The 21,786-nt window shown below is 35.0% G+C and overlaps 1 protein-coding gene across 2 annotated transcripts in view; it reads right to left on the bottom strand.

The window, feature by feature from the left end:
- Bap60 (Brahma-associated protein 60) overlaps window positions 1-21,405 on the bottom strand; it is a 155,028-nt gene extending 133,623 nt beyond the window's left edge. For both annotated transcript variants that reach the window (XM_085817875.1, XM_085817874.1), the window contains exon 1: window positions 21,247-21,405. The gene's annotated coding sequence lies outside the window, so the exon portion shown is untranslated. The remainder of the gene's footprint in view (window positions 1-21,246) is intronic.
- Between the last annotated feature and the right edge of the window lie 381 nt (window positions 21,406-21,786).

Below are 21,786 nucleotides of genomic sequence, written 5' to 3' on the forward strand. Positions count from 1 at the left end.
ATTTTTTTAGTCTTTCCCATTTTACCGAACTGTATTTTTTAATTACATCATAGTACTTTATCTTATCTTCTTGACACTAACATGTAATCAATTTTCAATAATTTGGAAAATTATTTGAAAATAAATCATGTAACCGATGGAGATTTCCTAAAGCATTTTGCCTAAAATATTTATTTATTAACCTTTAAAAGACTGAAGAGTTTGGAAAGGTTTCACTTTAAAGGACAAGTAATCCAAAATCATTTCAGTTAAAATATATTTACAGCTAAAATTGGCAATTTTTGACAGTACATGGACACCGAGTTTGTGCAATTCTTTGAATTGTTATTTTGGCTTAGTGTAGCGGCGAGAAATTTCTAAATAAGGTAAATGGATATTTCCTATGTGTAGTGCTTAGATGAATTTCCTTTTCTATGTTATTTCATTGTTTAATTTAAAATGTAGTTTTTTGGTATTATAAATTTTTTGTTTGGCTCTAGAACTGGCTGTTCCTTTGACTTTTTAAGTGAAAATAGTTCGATGTGTACATGGGCAAAGGCAAGGAAGTGCGCAATGCCAAGTTTGTGCAATTATCTGATTTTTTTTTAAGAGTGAAAATATGTTGATGTGTACATGGATACAGAGTTTGTGCAATTCTTGTTATTTTGGCTCTGTGTAGTGGCGATTTTTGCACCACCAGTGTATATCGACTTCACTAAAATGCCATTAGGCCACATTCAACTGAACAAAGGTATGACTTGACTATTATCAATACAGGTACAATTTCTTATAAGAAATAAGCAAAAGGATACATATGTATTTATCTTTTAACTATTACTGCTCATTTTGATTATCACTTAGGAAACAAAGAGTAAATTCTACTTTAATGAGTGGTCTTTTTATTACTCATTAAATCGGTTGAAATTTACTGTACGGTTCCACTTGGTTAATCTCTGAAAAAATATTGATTGTTCATGAAACCTGGTAGCCCGCTGCGTGAAGTAGGTTTTTTGGTAACCTTAATATTGATAATGTTGGTGAAACTAGTCTTGCGAGAAAATCGCGAATATTGTCAAATGTGTTGTGATAAGTTGAGATTTTGGCTATTTTTTGTAACAGTAACCCTTTCGTATGAACCGGAGATTTTCAATTGCTATGTTTGGTTGCATATGCGTAATGTCTTATGAAAATGGTGCCTGAAAGTTTGCTTTGTGTTATAAATGAGTAGATTATTCCAGATACGACTATGGCTTTCTTGAATGCTATTATATGTATTTATCCACTATTAACAGTGGATGAGCCAAAACGAACAGATATTTAATGGAATTGCTTATGCCGACGAGATGCTGGTGGAGGCGTTAACATATGCACATGAAGAAAAGTTATGTTAAAGAACTGATGTTTTATTTATTTATTGGTGTCTGTGCGATATTTTTATTTTTTTATTTTTTAAATATCTGTTTAATGTTTTTAATGTTAGGAATGTTGGCATCAGAATATTTCTCTTACATTTATATACACTATGTGTATCATTTTGGAGTTATTTATCAGGACAAGAAATTCACAACCAACATCATCAAAATACTTTATTCTACTTATCTTTTAAAAAATGCACAAGTAATTAATATCATCTGTTGCCATGGTTATATTCTTGATCTCTTGTTTTTATTAGTACAAATGCTTTGAATATCTTTCAATATCATGACGCCATCTGGCAGTACATTGTGGAAAATGCTAGCATTCGGGCATCCTGACTAAACAATTGCCCTCTATTGTCCCACTTTTTTTTTATCAAACATTGTTGGCAATACCATACAAATCCACATTTTTGTATACAGTATAATCATCATTTAAACTTCAATAAGAAGTTAAATGTTCTGTAACAAAAGTTCTAAAAAAATCTTAATGAAGTTTTTCCAGTAAAGTTCTTTATAGGTTGGGGACAAAAAAAAAAAAAAAAAAATAAAAAAAAAATAAAAAAAAAAAATTTAAAAAAAAAAAAAAATAAAATAAAATAAAAGTTCACATTACCTGTCACTTCACGAGTTACCCAGTTCCTCTTCATGCAACTCATCTCGGTTATTAGCATGCCAAGATTTCAGCTGACCTATGTGGGCTATTGCTGTATACAGTCTACCACGCTCTTTTTCCTCCAGCGGAGTCTGTAAGTATCAATCTTGACTTCTAAGGACTTCTGTCACAATCAAGAGTCTGCTGTATTTTGATTGAGTTTTTGTAGGTTCACCTGTTGGCTTCGATGGTCGTCGAACAATGGGTTGAACTATTTGACCTGGTTCCAAAGTCATAGTTCAGCATTTTTTCTTGCCATAGTACTCCTTCATCGTATGCTGTTTCCTTTCGATGACACTGCGCATTTCTTCTTGAAATTCTTTTGAATCAGTCCATACATCTGCACTTTCATCAGCAAATTTTCATAGGATCCTATCGTTAAATCTTAGGGAACAGCCATGTAGGGTTTCAAAAGGTGTTTTATCCGTAGTTTTGTTGACAGTATTATTCAAATTTCTTTCATTCATAGAGCTTAAATGTGCTTTATCAAACCTTTTTTTTCGTATTGTCCTTCCATATCTGAATCATTTCTGCACATCCCATAGAAACGGTAGCCTCTCCTTGTTACAAAATTTCTCTCAGGAATGTAAGGCTTTCAAGTTGGTCATATTCAAGACCATAATCAGATTTCCAACCAGAGCTGTCTGCTAGCTCTGGTTTTTGGTTTGGAAATTGCTTTTGCTTTATAGTTGGTATTTTTCTATACAAGGGTTTTGGACAATCAGCTTTGCTTACATGAAAATGATCAGCATATTTCACATCTCAATCGTACGTCTTGCCACCATTGCAAAGGTGTAAAATTTGTTTTTGTTACATTTGCTTCAAACATAATTTTGATTAGCATAATCAACTTCATACTTTGTCGCACGAAAGAATACTTGTTTTTCAGTTTTTAACTTCACAAAGTTTACTGTTACTTATTATTTTCTTTGTTTCATCTGCTTGTAATTTAACACATGAATTTTCTTCAGTGCAATCTAACCCAGTAAATGGATAATCTTTTACATAGGAGATATGCATCATTGACTCAATATGTGGCAAATCTAAGAACATTCGTCCAACCAGTCAGTCATCTGGATGAGCCAAATCTGGCACAATTAATACCAGAATACCTTTTGCCACTACATCATCAATTGTTAAATCCACAAATGCCGCACCAAGACTTTTTATCGAACGGTTTTGATTTTCGAAACCAAACAGTTCCTTTCTGCACGATGAAATATTTATCCTTAGGCCTTTCGCGGCCGATTCTTTAGGTAGACATGACGATGCTCCAGTGTCAATCGCTGAAGATGCAATATGAGAATTGTTAATTAAAGCATTCCTCAATTACATATCAGCTGCTACGGAAGAGTCATCAAGACCATGCATATTTAATGTAGCTTCTTTTTTATTCTTAGGGAAATATTTCCTTGAATGGTTTTCAAAACACAAATTTTGCAGGAATAGGGATAATCTTCTGAAATATGACCAAAGAGATTACATGAATAACATTTGGAATCACCCTGATCATAGCGGAAATAATTCATACAGCAAGCTAATTCTGGTATCATCATTTAGAGGAACATGAGGTGCACATTTTGAGACATCGTATATCCCGATACGTTAATTAGTAAATTTTCTATGAATTAATTAGCAAAGTTATAGCAGCAAACGTACGTACTCTTTGTGTACAGTGCTTTAAGACACAACAGAAGAGCCGCTGCGCATCAGAGCCAAGTATAAGTTACACCATTGGAACCGGAATCTCACAAGGAGTAGTTTGAGACTATTTTCATCAGCGTGCGTTAATTAAGAAATTAACTATCGCAAAAATAGTTGTTTTTGCAAGTGGTGCGAGCAATCAACAGGAAGTATTCCCCCCAAGCCGTGCTGATTGCATCTTGAACAAACGGGAGCTTCACAATAAACATCCGAACAATAGCAATTGTACGATTGCCCTTTATGTGCATAACTTCTGTAATTTTTAATCGGAACCAGGATATTTCTTTACAGCACAACAGAAGTCATCCAAAAAATCGAAAATTGAAAAAAAAAAAAAAAAAAAAAAAAAAAAAAATCGGACAGTGGGTTCAAATTCTACAAATTTATTTTTATTTTTCTGGACTTTGTTGCAACGAAGAAACTCTCATCGCTCGCAGTGTGTTTAAGTGCAGTGATCGTGTTACAGTGTGTAACAACTACATAGTCATCTAAGCACAGCGATTGCGTTCAATTTTGTATGACAGTGTGTATTTATCTCACTAATAATTGGATTACTCTATGTTTTATAACAGATGAAGCATTGCTACAAAGGTAGGATTCAAATCATAAGAAATTTCTAAGTCATGTGTAATAAGAACTGAATTCTGCATTTATTTAATTGAACAATTGACTTATTCCTCTAAATTGTACACTGCATAAATTTATCCTTTGTCAATTAACTGTTAATCCTTGTTTCTGAGCTGTAAATTCATCCTAATTAACTAGACAAGCTCTAATTAGCTACAACTGATTTCCTTATATTTCGCTAAACATAACAATGCTAATTCTCTCCCCCCCTCTTCCCCCTTATATTTAATTTGAACCAAGGAATATTCAGTAAACACTTTAATTCTGCAATTTAAATTCAGTTGTCTATACATAGATATATAAAATGTAAGAAAGGCATACTAACTAAACTTAAAAGAAACTTCATATTAAAAACAATAACTACTACAAACTGCTATTTTTTGGTTTATACTATAGTATTATAATAATATGTAAATTGTAGTATTAGTGCTATGTTTAGTATATACATTTTATAATATACATATATCTGTAACAATTGTACACACATTGTAGTATTTGGCTTATAATAATAGTATTTATATTATAGTATTTGTGCTGTGGTGTATATTATTATAGTGTATATATTATAGTATTTGTGCTATACTTTAGTATATATATGTGCTATATTTTAGTAATTTCGTGTGACACTTTGTGATTTGTGCCTTTACTTAACACCCTCTTACCTTGCACATGCGCCACTCGGAACTGTGAATCAGTGTAAGTACTCACTACCTGGTGAAAATAAGTGATTAATGACCTAGCGAATTAGTGGCTTATTGACGAATGCTGATCTAGTGACAGTAACACAGATTTTAGCAGTGCTACATTTCCGTGATTCAGTGTAAATTTGGCTGACAATGATTAATACAGATACCTCTGCAGTTCTAAATACAGCCAACCTCGATTCTCTAGTAAAATCCAGTGCCGTGTCTCACGAAGAAAAGATTGAAACATTGCACGCTGAGTGCACTCGAATAGCACAAGTAAAACGAGAAGGGAAACCTCTGCTTCCCTTATACATACGGAATAAGCTTACTGGAAACACTACAGGCCCTTAAGTCTCTGGCACTAGAAGGTCCCTTCTGTAGGGTACCACCACAGATAAAGGAAGCCTCAACCAATACGGATCACATTGTTACTAAGAATGCAGAAGTTGCTGTCAACTCAGACACATTGCAAGAAGCATCTCATATTTCTCCTCCTCATCATACCTTTGCTGAAATCCTCAAACAACGAAGTCCCTCATTAAGACAGACCAAACATCCCAGCTTGCTGATTGTGCCAAAGAAGAACATTTCACACACTGAGCTAAGAGAAGAATTATGTGCAAAGGCGCCGATTTCTAAACTTCCAGTGACCGTGGAAAAGATTGTAGTGCACAAGAAGGGCGGAGGTGTTCTGGAAATCCCCGGATGACCTCACACTCCTGGAGGCACAATTACAAAGAGCGGAAATTCCGGCAGACTTTCAACACCCTGCAAGACGAAAGCCACGTTATATAGTACACCTTGCTCACGGCTGCCCCAAGAAACACCTTTAGACCACTCTTCAAGCTCAAGGAACGCAAGGAAAAGAACGTCAAATGGGTCTTTGAACGTAACCCGCATAGCTTCGCAGCAGCTCTCCGAATCAAACATTTATACACAGGATGGCATGCACACACCATCCGCGAATATTTCGGGATCAAGCGCTGCTTTAAATGTCAACAGCTTGGCCACCTACAAGTCTTGTGTCATTGCAAATACCAGTACTGCACGTACTGTGCAGGTCCCCACCACATGCGAGACTGCCATGCACGAAAACCAGCATGCATCAATTGTGGAGATGCAAATCATAAGCACGGAATGCAGTACGATACCAAGCACCCAGCTTACCACCATGCCTGTCCCGAGTATCAGAGAACAGAAAACAAGTCAGAGATGCCACCAAATATTAACACAGACAATAATGGCAACGCCCAGACGCAAGACACGTCTGTTGGTCATTTTCCTACACAAGCAGATCCAATGGCAGATTTCAACATACGACACATTGACCAATGTGCACTAAAAATAGTTCAGATTAACCTTTAAAGAGCCAAAGCAGCAATGGCGCAAGTCATTCAATACACCATGGAAACGGAAGCAGACTTCATCATAGCCCAGGAACCTTACCTTTACGATAACAGAGTGTCCGAATTTCCCCTCTCGTTGACTGTATTTCAGGCAACACTGCACACTGCAGAAGGCACGCGAACAGCAATAATATGCTGCCAACAGAAATGGTCTCCCACCATCACTCTAGCCTCACGCGATGTAATAACTATAGCTGTAGAGACACTAAACTTCAATGTGCTTATCATGGATGTTTACCTTTCACCATCTTGGAACACATGACACACTCCTTGGAACTAATTCAGAGAACTCTTGTACAATATAACAGTGCGTCACATCTGCTTGCAGGTGACTTTAATGCGCACTCACTTGCTGTCTGTGCTCGGTGCAAGACTTACCATCCAACTCTGATCATTTGTATATTACTTACAATATTTGCCATCCACATACGAGAATGACCCTCAAGCGCTATAAGCTTACAAAGCGAAAGACTGCACAATTCATAAACTAAGTTCGTTTTTCCCTTAGCAGCGCAGAGGAAGATCTAACAGTATGCACTACATTGCAGGACCTGGATTCGTTCACCAGATCCACAATACAAGACATCTGCAATAGTACATTTTGCCTGAAGACGCGGAAAACGCTGCATATGCCGAACTGGTGGACGACAGATCTCCGAGCGCAGTGCAGTAAAACATGCGCAATGAGAAGGCGCATGAAAGCAGAATACGACCAGGAAGCTAGGCTGGCACTCAGCATCTCATACCGAAAGGCGCAAGTGGAATATAAAAGAGCAATTCTTAAAGCAAAGCTTGCGTGTTGGAGAAACTTTTGCACTAACAACACCGATATTTATGGTGCGCTATTCAAAATAGCATGAGGTAGTATCTTTAAACTACCACAGCTTCACCTTTTTGACAGTTCACCACCAGAGCAAGAGTCTACAAAGGAGGCAGTACTCCCCAAGATCCAGGATGCAGTCTTTCCAAATGACAGTCATGAGGAATTCACAGAAAATTCTCACCTGGGATACCAGCTCTTCAAGACGGCAACTGATGATCCTCCCTTTCAGGATCCAGAAGTCAACGCTATCATGCATATTCTGCCCAAGTGAAAAGCACCAGGCCCGGACTCGCTTGATTACAGCATAGTCAAAGCTGTACTCAAGGAAAAACCTGGATTCCTCTGCAAGTATTTCAACAAATTGCTGGAACACAGGTATTTTCCAGTGGCATTCAAAACAGGGCAAATAGTCCTCTTTGCCAAACCTGAGAAGCATCCGAATGTCCCAGCCTCCTTCTGCTCGATATGCTTGATGTTGGCAATAGGAAAGGTTTTTAGAAAAACTTGCAGTCACAAGACTAAAGCATCACCTCACCCGGAAAAAATTCCTGTCGCAGCTACAATTCGGTTTCAGGGAAAGCATATCAACGGTCCATGCCCTTGATCTCCTGCAGAAAGAAATCATGGAAGCCTGCAGTAACAATCAACACGTAGCAGTACTAAGTTTAGATCTCCAAAGTGCATTTGATTCCTTGTGGTGGCCTGCTGCGCTCGAAGTTCTGCACACTGCTGATATTCCAAACAATCTTTTACAGTTTTTCAAAAGTTACCTCAGCAACAGACAATTCATAGTTGTGCATGACAGAGGAATCATTACCAGACAACAGACCAGGGGCAGTCCACAGGGATAAGGCGCTGGTCCTGTCCTATGAAACGTGACGTTCAATTCGATCTTGTGCACTCAGTGGCCGGAAGGAGTGAAGGCATTTGCATTTGCAGATGATGCTACATTCATCATCAGAGGGCACAGCAAGGACGTTCTTGAAGCCTGTTGCAATGACGTCATCTCGCAGTTTGACATGCTCTGCAACCAAAATAAACTTCGAATCTCGAAGCTCAAGTCGAAATATATAATATTCCATAAACCTGGGCAGACACTCCTTCACAATCCATGTATTAACCTTAGACAAAAGAGAGTAAAGCGAGTGAAAGAACTAAAGCTTCTCGGCTTATTAATCGATGAAAAACTCTCTTGGTTCCCTCATATGCAAGCTCAACGCATTAACGCTCCAGCCCCACATTCTAAAGATCATATACAGCACAGTTGTCGAAAAAATACTATCTATGGGGCGGCCACATGGGCACTTCCAATGACTACGAGGAAACAACAAATTTTGAACAGCGTTCAACGTCGATTTGTTTTGGCCATCACAAGGGCCTACAGGACTGCAGCAGCCACAGTGATGGCTGGACTTATTCCACTGCACATATGGGCCCAAATGGAAGCGGTCATCGCAAAAGTCACTTTCCTTAAGCAACCTGCCCAATACCAGAACCTCCATTTCTCACCGGAGGATTCTGAGAACAATCTACAAGTTGTGGAAGTACACACGGCCCTTTGCTGCAAGAATGTCCATGCTTATACAATGATGCTTAAAGACAACAACGATCACTCTAATGCCCTTAAGACTTATACAGATGGCTTCCAGGTGAATAGAACGACAGGCTGTAGCTATACCATCAAACGAAATGGAAGCACCTTAAGGTCTTGGAAAGGCTTTCTGGGCACAGACAACTCAGTCTTTCAGGAAGCCTAAGCCATACACCAGGCAATCCTAGCAGCGAGTCAATTTAGCTACTCCACTGCACACCGACAGCCTGTCAGCAATTTATGCAATTCGGAACCCTTTTCACAGGTCGCCCATCCACCAGTACGAAGGATTCATCCTCATCTTCTGGATTAAAGCACACGCTGGACACCAGGGGAATGAGGAGGCAGATTTACTAGCCAAAGAAGCAGCGAGCAATCTCGATGCGGAACAACTGGCAATAAAGTTATCAAAAACCTATGTAAAGAAGGCTGTTCTAAACACCGCACTCAAGCAATGGCAGGAAGAGTGGAATTCTATTCTGCAAGGAAGAAGGACCTATGAATTTGCTCACAAAGTCAGCCTTGACAGACAAATATCCCAGCCACACATCAACAGATTTATAACGGGTCATGATCCATTCCCGGAATATTTTCTAGAATGAAGAATAACAAACACCAACATCTGTGTGTGTGGCCAGCCAGGTAGCCCGGACCATTATGTCACCTCCTGCCCAATAACACGAGAGTGGCACATGCTGTTTTACAACACAGATCCAGCCTATAAAAGATTCTTTATTCGCCAACCAGCAGTACTTAAAAAACTCAAAAGTATTATGGACAGACTGCAAGCATTAGGCCAGGAGTTGTGTGATTCGGCTTAACCACAACTCTATCCTTTCCACATAACCAGTCTTTATATCCAATGTACCTATGGCAATGTGCTTATTTATCGTGCCTTCATTAATTGTCACTCATTCTTACCTATGTCATTAATTGTCATTCATTATTTCATTAATCACCAGTGCATCATCAACAATTGTTGCATACCATTACTTTAGTTTTAACTATCTAGATCAACGCACTTTTGTATCCGACGCACATCATTCGTTTAAGTGTACCATCCCTGTCTATGTATATAAAGCCATGTAGAATAACACAGGATTATGTGTTATCACTAATCGTCATATATCGTTTTGCTGTGCAAGCAACATTTTCAGTGCATCTTCTGCAGTAATGTATCAGTGTTTAAGCGTATCATTTTTACTAATGTCTATATTGCCATGTAGGATATCACACGATTATGTATAATTATTAATTGTCATTTTTTGCTTTAATACACAATTCAGTGTATCAGTTTTATTAATGTATAGGTGTTAAAGGTTTCATTTCTAGTAATGTATACATAGCCATGTAGAATAATTTATGTTCATGTATTTTTATTAATCTTCATCTTTCATATTTATCCACAAGTATCTTCAGTGTGTCATTTCTAGTATTAATGTTTAAGTGTAGCACTTCTACTAATGTATGCATAGCCACATAGGACACTACACGATTATGTGTATATATTAATTGTCATCTCTTGCAATGATGCACAAGCATTACACTCAGTGCAACATTTCTGTCAACTTACAGGTGTTTAATATGTATTATTTCTATTCATGTACGCATAGCACAGTAGGATTATACATGATTATGTGTTATCATTGTCATCTTTCGTATTAATGTGAAAATTTCACCATTCCATTACCATTTCTATTAATGTATAAATGCATCATTTACCATGTTATAAATGTATAAGTGTATCATTTCTATTACTGTATGTATAGCTACTTAGGATGATACATGATTACGTGTTACCATTATTCTTCATCTATCGTATAATGTACAAGTGCCATTTTCAGTATTTCATTTCCATTAATGTATAAGTGTTCAAGTGCATCATTTGTACTAATATATATGTACAGTCAAGTAAGGTTATACATGAATATGTGTAACCATTAATTGTCGTCGTTCACACTGATACACAATTTTCATTCTCAGTGTATCATTTCTGTCAACGTATAGGTGTGTATGTATCATTGTTATTGATGTGTGCATAGCCCAGTAGAATAATGCATGATTATGTATTTTCATTTATTGCCATCATTTGTATGTGTTTATGCATATCATTTCTTGTAGTTTATGTATAGTCATACAGGATGACACACGATTACGTGTATTCATTGTCATCTTCTGCATTAATGGGCCAGCTGCTTTATCAGTGTTTCATTTCTTTTAATGTATAAGTATTTATTGTTTGCCTATCTCATTAACCACTTAGACCAAAATACATATGTATCCAATGTACACTGCTCAAAAAAAAAAAAAAAAAATGGGGCAGTACTTCGCATGTTGGTGACATTTCCAGCGTCTAACAGTTTCTTCCACCTCAGTCTGTGTGCTTGTTTCCCTCGTTTTCAAAGCATTTTTGATAAGTTAGGTCCGCCGTTTTTGCTTTTTGTACATTTACAAAACATTATCACATTTATTTTTATAACCATGGGTCTGAAGAAGAAGATGATGTCTATTGAATTAAAGCATGAAATCACAGAAAAACATGAGCAAGGTGTGTGAGTAATTGACTTGGTGAGGATGTACAGGCGTAGCACATCAATGATATGTACTGTGCTTAAACAGGAGTTGATAAGGAGTATATAATGCCAGCTAAGGGCGTTACAATAATTTCTAAGCTCCGGACCTCTTTCCATGAAAAGATGGAGAAACCACGGATGGTGTGGGTGACAGAGAAGCAGCTTTAAGGAGGAACCTTAACACAAAGCATCATACGTGAGAAGGCACGAGCGATTTACGGTGATTTGCTGAAGCAGATCCCACACACTTCCAAACGAGGAATCGGAAGACTCGTTTAAAGACAGCCGGGGCTGGTTTGACAACTTTAGAAAAAGGACCAGCGTTCACTCCGTCGTCAGACATGGTGAGGCAGCAAGTTCGGATATGAAGGCAGCTGAGGTTTACATCAAAACGTTTTCCGAACCGATAGAAGCCAAAGGATACATACCCTAGCAAGTCTTCAACTGTGATGAGACGGGGCTTTTCTGGAAAAGGATGCCAAATAGGACTAACATAACGGCAGAAGAGAAGACGATGCCAGATCACAAACCCATGAAGGATAGATTAACTCTAGCACTTTGCGGCAATGCGAGTGGCGACTGCAAAATCAAGCCTCTGCTAATATACCATTTGGAAAATCCCAGAGCCTTTAAATCACATAAGATTTTAAAAGAAAAACTGACAATTATGTGAAGGGCAAATCCAAAGGCATGGGTCACCAGAAAATTCTTTGTGGAGTGGATAAACCTGGTGTTTGGCCCTTCTGCTAAAAAATATCTACAGGAAAACAACCTACGCATGCAAGCCCTTCTTGTCCCCACCCAACACCACTCCTATCCTGCAACCCATGGATCAGCAGGTGATTTCAAATTTTAAGAAGTTGTACACCAAGCACATTTTTCGGCGCTGCTTTGAAGTGATGGAGAATACAAACCTTACCCTTCGAGAGTTCTGGAAGGACCACTTTAACATTGTGATATGCCTAAGAAATATTTGTCAGGCCTGACAGGGTGTTACAACAAGGACCTTAACCTCTGCATGGAAGAAGCTGTGGCCTGAGGCTGTAGCTGAAAGGGCCTTCGAAGGACTAGAATCCGAAGTGTCAGTGGTAGAGGAGATAGTTTCTCTGGGAAAATCCATGGGTCTGGAGGTGGATGAGAGAGATGTGAACGAACTGTTCGAGGAACAGTCTCAGGAGCTGACAACCGAGGAGTCACATGATCTACATTCGCAGCAGCATACAGTGGTTCAACAAAAAATTAGTTTTGAAGAGGAGCCAGAGATGGAGGAGATTATCCCTACAAGAGATATAAAGGAGATCTTGGGAATGTGGGAGGAAGTTGTAGAGTTTGTGGATAAAAATCACCCCGAAAAAGTTGTAACTGGTCGTGCGTCGGAGTTGTTCAACGAAACTTGCTTAACTCTTTTCCGCAATATCCTGAAAGGGAGGAAGAAACAAACTTCCTTGGACAGTTTTTTTTAAACGATCTGCAGGTGAAAATGAGCAAAGCGTGATGAAAAAAGCGAAGACCAGTGACGAAAATTAAGCGCTTCCGTAAGCACTAAACTTTTTAATTATGTTTTTATAGAATATGTATTTGTTACTTATAAATAAATGTTTCGGCTGATCTTTAGGATATGGTAACTGGTAGTTTGGCGACATTTTGGAGGCGATAAAGGTTACTACTTGGGACTTTGGTAATAATGTGAGCAGTATTCAGTTCTGATTACGCATTATTTTGTGTGAGGGAAATGAGAGATCATGGGATATGTCATGTGATATTAATGGACGAATTACGGTTCTTTAATCGGAAAAGGGGGGAAATCTGGAAATTTTCCATTTGGCTTTATTCTGTGTTGTGTGAAACAGTGTTCGTTAATTTTTGGATCCCATGGTCCTAACTAAAGTGAATTCGAAATGGGTATTTAGTGGGATTGAAAGGGGTAGTAATAAGTGTTTCTTTAAGGTTGTGCGAGATAGAAGTAAAGATGTTTTATTAAGTTATTTATTTTACCTGGTACCTTGCTGTGAACTATAAGTATGATTTTAAAGATCCTGAAACAGAAATAAGAAAAGTTTATCGGACATGTAATCAAGATTCTGAAGAAGAATAGGTAAGTTAGTATTTTTAATTATTTCAGGATATTATTTTTATGCATTGTTCTAAATGTAAGGTGGAAGTAAAGTAATTTGCGTAAACATGCATGGAAATAATTTAAATATTTGACACTAAGTATTTGTAACCATTTGTAATGTTTGCGGTATGAATTAGTTAGTGACGTTTGTAATATAATAGATAATGTAGAGGTAAAAGTTTTTGGATATTTTATTTATTTTATACAGGGAAATGTTCATATTTGGAAAGGGTATATACTTTTTCGCGATCAGGTAATTTCATATACGTTCTTTTTACCGGGTTTAAAGATTCAGAAAATTGTTATGCATTTTCATGAAATTTTTCTAATTTATGAGAAAAAAGCAGTGTACATGGATATAGTGAAGAGTGTGCGCAATGCCATTTTTGTGCAATTCTGGGATGTTTTTTTAAGTAAAAATAAGTCAACGTGTACATGGTTTAGTGATATTTTAATTAAATGATAGCTATTTTGTGAATTTTATGTTTGTAGGAATTTGGTATACGTTTAAGTTGAAGTAAACGTGCATGAAAATAATTTAAATATTTGACACTAAGTATCTGTAATGCTTGCGGTATGAATTCGTTGGTGACATGTATAATATAATAGATGATTTAGAGGTAAAAGTTTTTGGATATTTTATTTATTTTATATGTGGAAATGTTCATATTTGGAAAGGGTATATACTTTTTCGCGATCAGGTAATTTCATATATTTTCTTTTTACCGGGTTTAAAGATTCAGAAAATTGTCATGTATTTTCGTGAAATTTTTCTAATTTATGAGAAAAAAGCAGTGTACATGGATATAGTGAAGAGTGTGCGCAATGCCATTTTTGTGTAATTCTGGGATGTTTTTTTAAGTAAAAATAAGTCGGCGTGTACATGGTTTATGTGTATGTGTTATTTTGAAAAACGCATAAGGAGTATAGTATTGTGCACTTTTTCCCAATTTTGCAGTGAATATTTGTCATAATTAAGCAGATTTGTTAGATAAAATTTCTAGCATAAGTGTAATTCGGCTAGTAGATTGTTGGAAGAAGTGTTCAGTAGATAAAAAGAAAAGAAACATGTCTTTACTTCGTGAAGACAAAATGGCGGCGGGAAAAAAAAAATAGAGGGTTGCTGTAGGAGAGTTAGTCGCCAAATTTTCGCCAAAAAAACGCCAAGTTATCATAATGTAAAGATCAACCAATGTTTCTTGTAAATACATTTTTCTTATTCAAAAACATTTAACAAAAACAACTGAGTGGTGTTTTGGGAGCTGGAACGGATTAATGGCATTATAATTAATTTCAATGGGGAAAATTTTTTTGAGATATGAGCAAGGTTACGGAATGAATTAAACTCGTATGTCAAGGTACAACTTTACTTTATTCTTTTAAAAAGTGCATGAGTAATTAATATTGTCTGTTGCAATGGTTACATCCTTCATTTCTCGTTTTTATTATTACAAATGCTTTTAATATCTTTTAGTACCATGACGTAGATTGTGGAAATTACTAACAGGATATATGTATTTTTAGTTATTTATTACTCTGTATTTGTGTATTTTTGGTTATTTGTTCATGTATGTGTGTTAAGACAGTGACCATTTTTTTTTTTTTTTAAAATAACATGATTGTTTTAACTTTGTTTGGTTGATCTTTACAATATGGTAACTGGTAGTTTGGCGACATTTTGGAGGCGATAAAGGTTACTACCTGGGACTTTGGTAATAATGTGAGCAGTACTCAGTTCCGATTACGCATTATTTTGTGTGAGGGAAATGAGAGATCATGGGATATGTCATGTGATATTAATGGACGAATTACGGTTCTTTAATCGGAAAAGGGGGGAAATCGGGAAAAATCTGGAAATTTTGTATTTGGCTTTATTCTTTGTTGTGTGAAACAGTGTTCGTGAATTTTTGGATCCCATGGCCGTAACTAAAGTGAATTCGAAATGGGTATTTATGTATGTATTAATTTAATGTATGTGCTCATTTATATTTTAAGTAGTGTTTTTGAATTTAATTATATTTTAATTAAATGATAGTTATGTTGTGAATTTTATGTTTGTAGGAATTTGGTATACGTTTTAGTTGAAGTAAACGTGCATGGAAATAATTAAAATATTTGACACTAAGTATTTGGAATGTTTGTGGTATGAATTCGTTGGTGACGTGTATAATATAATCAATAATTTAGAGGTAAAAGTTTTTGGATATTTTATCTATTTTATACGTAGAAATGTTCATATTTGGAAAGGGTATATACTTTTTCGTTATTAGGTAATTTCATATATGTTCTTTTTAACGGGTTTAAAGATTCAGAAAATTGTCATGCATTTTCGTGAAATTTTTCTAATTAATGAGAAAAAAGCAGTGTACGTGGATATGGTGAAGAGTGTGCGCAATGCCATTTTTGTGCAATTCTGGGATTTTTTTTTAAGTAAAAATAAGTCGACGTGTACATGGTTTAGTGATATTTTAATTAAATGATAGTTATTTTGTGAATTTTATGTTTGTAGGAATTTGGTATACGTTTAAGTTGAAGTAAACGTGCATGGAAATAATTTAAATTTTTGATACTAAGTATTTGTAATGCTTGCGGTATGAATTCGTTGGTGACGTGTATAATGTAATAGATGATTTAGAGGTAAAAGTTTTTGGATATTTTATTTATTTATATGTGGAAATGTTCATATTTGGAAAGGGTAAATACTTTTTCGTGATCAGGTAATTTCATATATGTTCTTTTTACCAGGTTTAAAGATTGAGAAAATTGTCATGTATTTTCGTGAAATTTTTCTAATTTATGAGAAAAAAGCAGTGTACATGGATATAGTGAAGAGTGTGCGCAATGCCATTTTTGTGCAATTCTGGGATGTTTTTTTAAGTAAAAATAAGTCGGCGTGTACATGGTTTATGTGTATGTGTTATTTTGAAAAACGCGTAAGGAGTATGGTATTGTGCACTTTTCCCCAATTTTGCAGTGAATATTTGTCATGATCAAGCAGTTTTGTTTGATAAAATTTCTAGCGTAAGTGTAATTTGGCTAGTAGATTGTTGGAAGAAGTGTTCAGTGGATAAACAGAAAAGAAACATGTCTTTACTTCGTGAAGACAAAATGGCGGCGGGAAAAAAAAAATAGAGGGTTGCTGTAGGAGAGTTGGTCGCCAAATTTTCGCCAAAAAATCGCCAAGTTACCATAACGTAAAGATTAACCCTTTGTTTTAGCTTTTTGATTTTGTTTAAGTTAAGATAGGCCGTTGTGTACATGGATAAAGTTAAATTAGTGTGCAATGCCTAGTTTATGCAATTCTCCGATGTTGTTTTAAGTTAAAATAGGTCGAGTGTACATGTATAAATTTAAATTAGTGAACAATGCCTAGTTTGTGCAATTTTCTGATTTTTTTCAATGTTAAAATAGGTTGATATGTACATGGACACCGAGTTTCTGAAAGTGTTTGATTTTCTCTAGGGGGTGCAAGGATTGGCACCATCTTGGAATTGGAGCTGACGGTGTCAGAAAACCACAAATTCGCCAAGCAGAGTCGTAAGGATTAACCTTTTAATCTTCATAAATGCTGTAAAATTGTAATTTAATACATTTCCCCCCTTTTGCTTATTGCCACTTTTTGGATTTGTAAATATTTATAACAAAAGAAACATAAAAATACATAAGAGTAATTATTGACGATCTCGTAGTCCTGACTTTATAAGGGGAATTAAGTCTCTTTCCATAAAATCATCAATAATTGGAATATTATAGCATGTTGGTTCTTTGTATTTTTGAATAAAATTTCTATACCGAATGCAAAAAAAAAAATAGAATTTAATATAATATTTGAATTTAAATCTGTGATTTTCAAATATATGTATACACATAGATATATGGTTACACATACATACATGTGTATGCTTTTATCTGTTTGCATACACATACACAATTAGCATACATACATGCTATACATTCGCGTTTCTGTTGCATATAGACACACATCTCATTTGCATATGTATCTACCATACGTATATGCATATCAGTATGGCTAGGTTATTTACGTAGAATTTTAGAGAGCAAGTTAATCAGGTGAAAAACAATTGAAAGTTTTTGCCTCGAGCTAACACTGCTCTTTGAGAGAAAATGAAAGGGAAAACACCATAGTTGTGAGGCGCGAAGTCATCGGACAAGTGGCAGGAAAAAGTGATCGCATGACTTTCTCCTCACCCTGAATTTCTCTGGCCGATATTTCGGCCACAGCCGTCTTTTTGAGACTTTGCAACTCTGGCCGTTTTTTCAGTCGCCTCGTCTCCTAAGTGTCAAGAGAACTAATTTGCTAAAAATAAATCTTTCTCTTGATTTATTTCATTCGGGGTGTCTTTATAACCAATTTTTGGTAATGTTCTCTTCGATTTATCCTGAGATACTTGATAAAATTTTAAGGAAATAATTTAAATATTAAGAACAACTGCCATAAAAACAGATTCATATAAAAAAGAAATCTCTTACTCGTTACCAAAGAACATGCTAAAAAACTAAATGCTTCAGAAACCATACCGAGATTTGGCTTTATTCACATTACGCCAATTACTATTAACTTTTTGGGGAAAGTGCAGAATACACTGCTTGGCGCATTTGGAACAGCTTTAGTATTGGTCTTTTGGCAATTTTTTTATTATTTGGCGACAAACTTCGGTCGCCAAGGTAGACCCGGTTTGGAAGATCGGAAAAAAATGGCGGATTGTCAACAAAACCCGATCTAGACTAAATAACAATCCTAAAAAATAAGCTCTTAATCAGAATAAACAGTCTTTCTCTAGTACTGCTATGATATTCTAGTCTTCAGTCAATATTTCTAGTACTGCTATGATAAATTCTTGAAACACTACTGTAAATGAATTTATGACAATTATTATGTCATGAGTAATGAAATTTACAAAATGTTAATATTTTTAATTACAAAATATAATGTATTAAACATTAATATTTTAAGTAGTTAGTTCATATTTATATTTTATTATATTAGTACTTAGCTAATATTTTATTATATTAGTACTTAGCTAATATTTTAAATTTACAAAAGGTTAATTTTTATGTTTATGAATAATTAAATTTACAAAAGGTTAATAAATGCATTTCAAACTAGTACTTTAGTTTCTTAACTTAAATTAAAACTTTAGTTTCTTAGATTCTGTTATTAAAAGAAAATAAAAAAATATTTCAAAGTGAAGGAAATCAAATTCAATTATAATGGGCAAGTTTTGTACCAGTGTTAGAAATATTTTTTATGATTAAATATTGTAAATGGTAAAAATATTAAGAAGTGTGTATTTTTTAATCCCTCAATTTATTACAAGTAATTTATGATTATAATTTAAAAGCTAAAATTAAATTATCATAATGAGTAAATTTTGTACCAATGGTAATAATACAACAATCATCGTAAATGATGATTTCTGTGAAAAATTCAAACAGTCATTGGAATCCACTAGTGGTGGAGTGATAGCCACTGAACAGTGGTAGTTCAGGCTGGCTATATGGGAGTTTTAGTAGTTTTACGTAGATGTAATGTGAATCTGAGCCAGTTTCTCTTAAAAAGTACTTTATGAAGGCATCCTTCTTCTGCTAGCCAGCATATGTATTTATTTTCTATTCATAATTCTCTCTTATTTTCTTATTTCTTAATTCTAAATCTTACTTCTGAAGAGAAGAAGTGTTGCATCTATAGGTTGAAAAATATGGTCAATATGTTTGCAAAATCCTGTCAGTTTTGGAAAGCATTTAAATAAACTAAATACAAAAATGCATTACACTATTTCATGTACTGAATAATTAATCAGGAAACAAAGTATATTGTAACGTTCCTTTATTTTGTAACCAGAGTTATTTTATGCTTGGGATCTTTACTGTCAATTTCCTCCATCCGTTTTCTCACCAGAATGCAAATGAAGTTTTTATTTTGTAAAACAAACCGTGTTTTGCCTTTTGAGGCCACATTAATAGGTTGCTAGATAAGAAAAGATTTGTAGTCTTCAGCCTTGCATTATAATTGCTGATAGTTGAATTCCATGCCAGTTAAGTTTTTAACCAACTTTGCATTAAATTGATTTGTGCAGCCTTTGGGCTACAAATTTATTTGAATTTAAATTTTACATTTGAACTTAATTGTTATCATAAGTTATCTTGCCACAAGTGGTTGACTGAGTCGTAAGCACAAAGTGTGCCTTCTGTTCTGTACATCTAAACTTTATAATAGAATAAAAGTATATCTTAACTTAATAAGAATATATCTAAACTTTACGATAATAACATTTAAAGATATTGAAATCAGTATCTAAGTGCTTGTAGTCAAATTTTTATATATAAATTGTACTCTTACTTTTATTATAGAGTTTTTATTACAAAAAATTCAGATTTCTGTTAGATAAAATGTTTAAGTAATGTAGAAAATTTGCATAAAATTTAAAATAAAAAGTCGACTGTTATGTCAGCATACTATTAATAAAAGTAATAATACTCAGTGAAGGTTATTCATATACAGCTGTTAGGTTGTAAGATTTACAAAATTTGAGAACTCTAAATTATAAGCAATATATTCCATAATCTAAGCAACATTATATTTTTTATAGTCAGACAAATTATGAAAATGTTATAAAAGCAATAATGAAACCTAATTTTGGTCTTGATTTGAACCTATGAATTCATGCAATTACACATCCCTTTAGTTCTAATATGAGGTAAATAAGTATTTTTAGACCATGGTAATTTTGATCTCCTTAGCAAAGGAAACACCAAGAGTTTACCTCATGCTACTGAAAATGTGGTTTTTTTTCCTTGGGGGGGTTGTGGAGTTTATAATAATATGCAGAGTTGACATATGAAAAAATGTCAAGACTCATAAGATGTAATATTAAAAACACCAGTTTTAACTATCAAAAAGTTGGCTTTTAAAAAATATTTTAAATGTTGTGCTTTCCTAACACAAAAGTAACTTTAAGAAAAACACACAATTTATCTCTTCTGCCATCAAAGCTCTGATACCTATCAAATTCGTTAAAGTTACGTGGACAGAAATGGCGGCATGTTTGAAGCTCAGTATTTAAGGTTACCAAGGTTATCATAATTTTTCATTTATCGCTCCAAAATGTCGCCAAAAAGGACTAATACTAAAGCTGTTCCGCGCATTTTTAAGAATTTCACAAACACTGTATCCATGTGCACATCCACCTACTTAAAAAAAATCCCAAAAATGGCATTGCGCACTCCCCTGACTGTATCCATGCAGACATCGACCTATTTTCACTTAAAAAGGTCAAAGAAAATCGACAACCCAGAATTGCACAAAATGGCATTGTGCACTTCCCTCACAGTATCCATGCAGACCTATTTTCACTTAATAAGTCAAAGAAAATTGACAAAAATCCAGTTCCTCTTAATCTTGTAAAAAGCGCCAAACAAATAAGCGTGCGATTCTGCACTTTACCCATCTTTTTCATGGTCAGACGGTCTTTCGGATAGGGGTGCAGGAGCATAATGCACTATCACATTAATTAAAATAATAACATTAAAGAATTCAGAAATACTGCTGTAAGTTACTCTTGGGTAATCACTGTTACCTTTAATTAGTTTCTTTTGCATTTAAGTAAAAACATTTTTAGACTGTAAAAAGCGCAAAATAAATATACTCACATTCTTTAATAATCTACCTAAAAAAACAAAAATAAGTTCAAATCAATGCAACTTCACTTCCCCACAACGACCATTTTGCATATACAAAACAATACTTGCTAACAACGCGACTTCAAAGCGCTGTTGCCAACAAAAAGATGTCAAATACTGCTCCAGATAAGTAAAACCAGATCGGTAAAATTTCAGGAGCATGAAAGATGCAATCAAGTTCAATAAAGTTGTTTCCAGCTGGCGTTGATACAACCCAGCACTTAATTACTCACAACATTAATTTCAAAAAGCAATCGTTTATTTCAAATCTCAAGCGAAAAGAAAAAAAGAAAAACGTGATATAAAATTTATTCATATTTAAGCATTATTAGTTCCAGAGCTGATAAACATGGATTTGGAAAAAAAAAAAAAAAATACATTGATGGAGTTACGAAGCTAATAAATGAAGACTCATAATGCCTCATCCTCAGAGAGACACTCAAAAGCTTATTAGTTCATTCATACAGTCCCAACTAAGCTTAAAAAAAAAGAAAAATTTACTCACTCCTG

The sequence above is a fragment of the Stegodyphus dumicola genome, chromosome 1 (genome assembly GCF_044657685.1).
Source record: "Stegodyphus dumicola isolate Sdum_Otavi_A_Nest chromosome 1, ASM4465768v1".
In the NCBI taxonomy this organism is placed as follows: Eukaryota; Metazoa; Arthropoda; class Arachnida; order Araneae; family Eresidae; genus Stegodyphus; species Stegodyphus dumicola.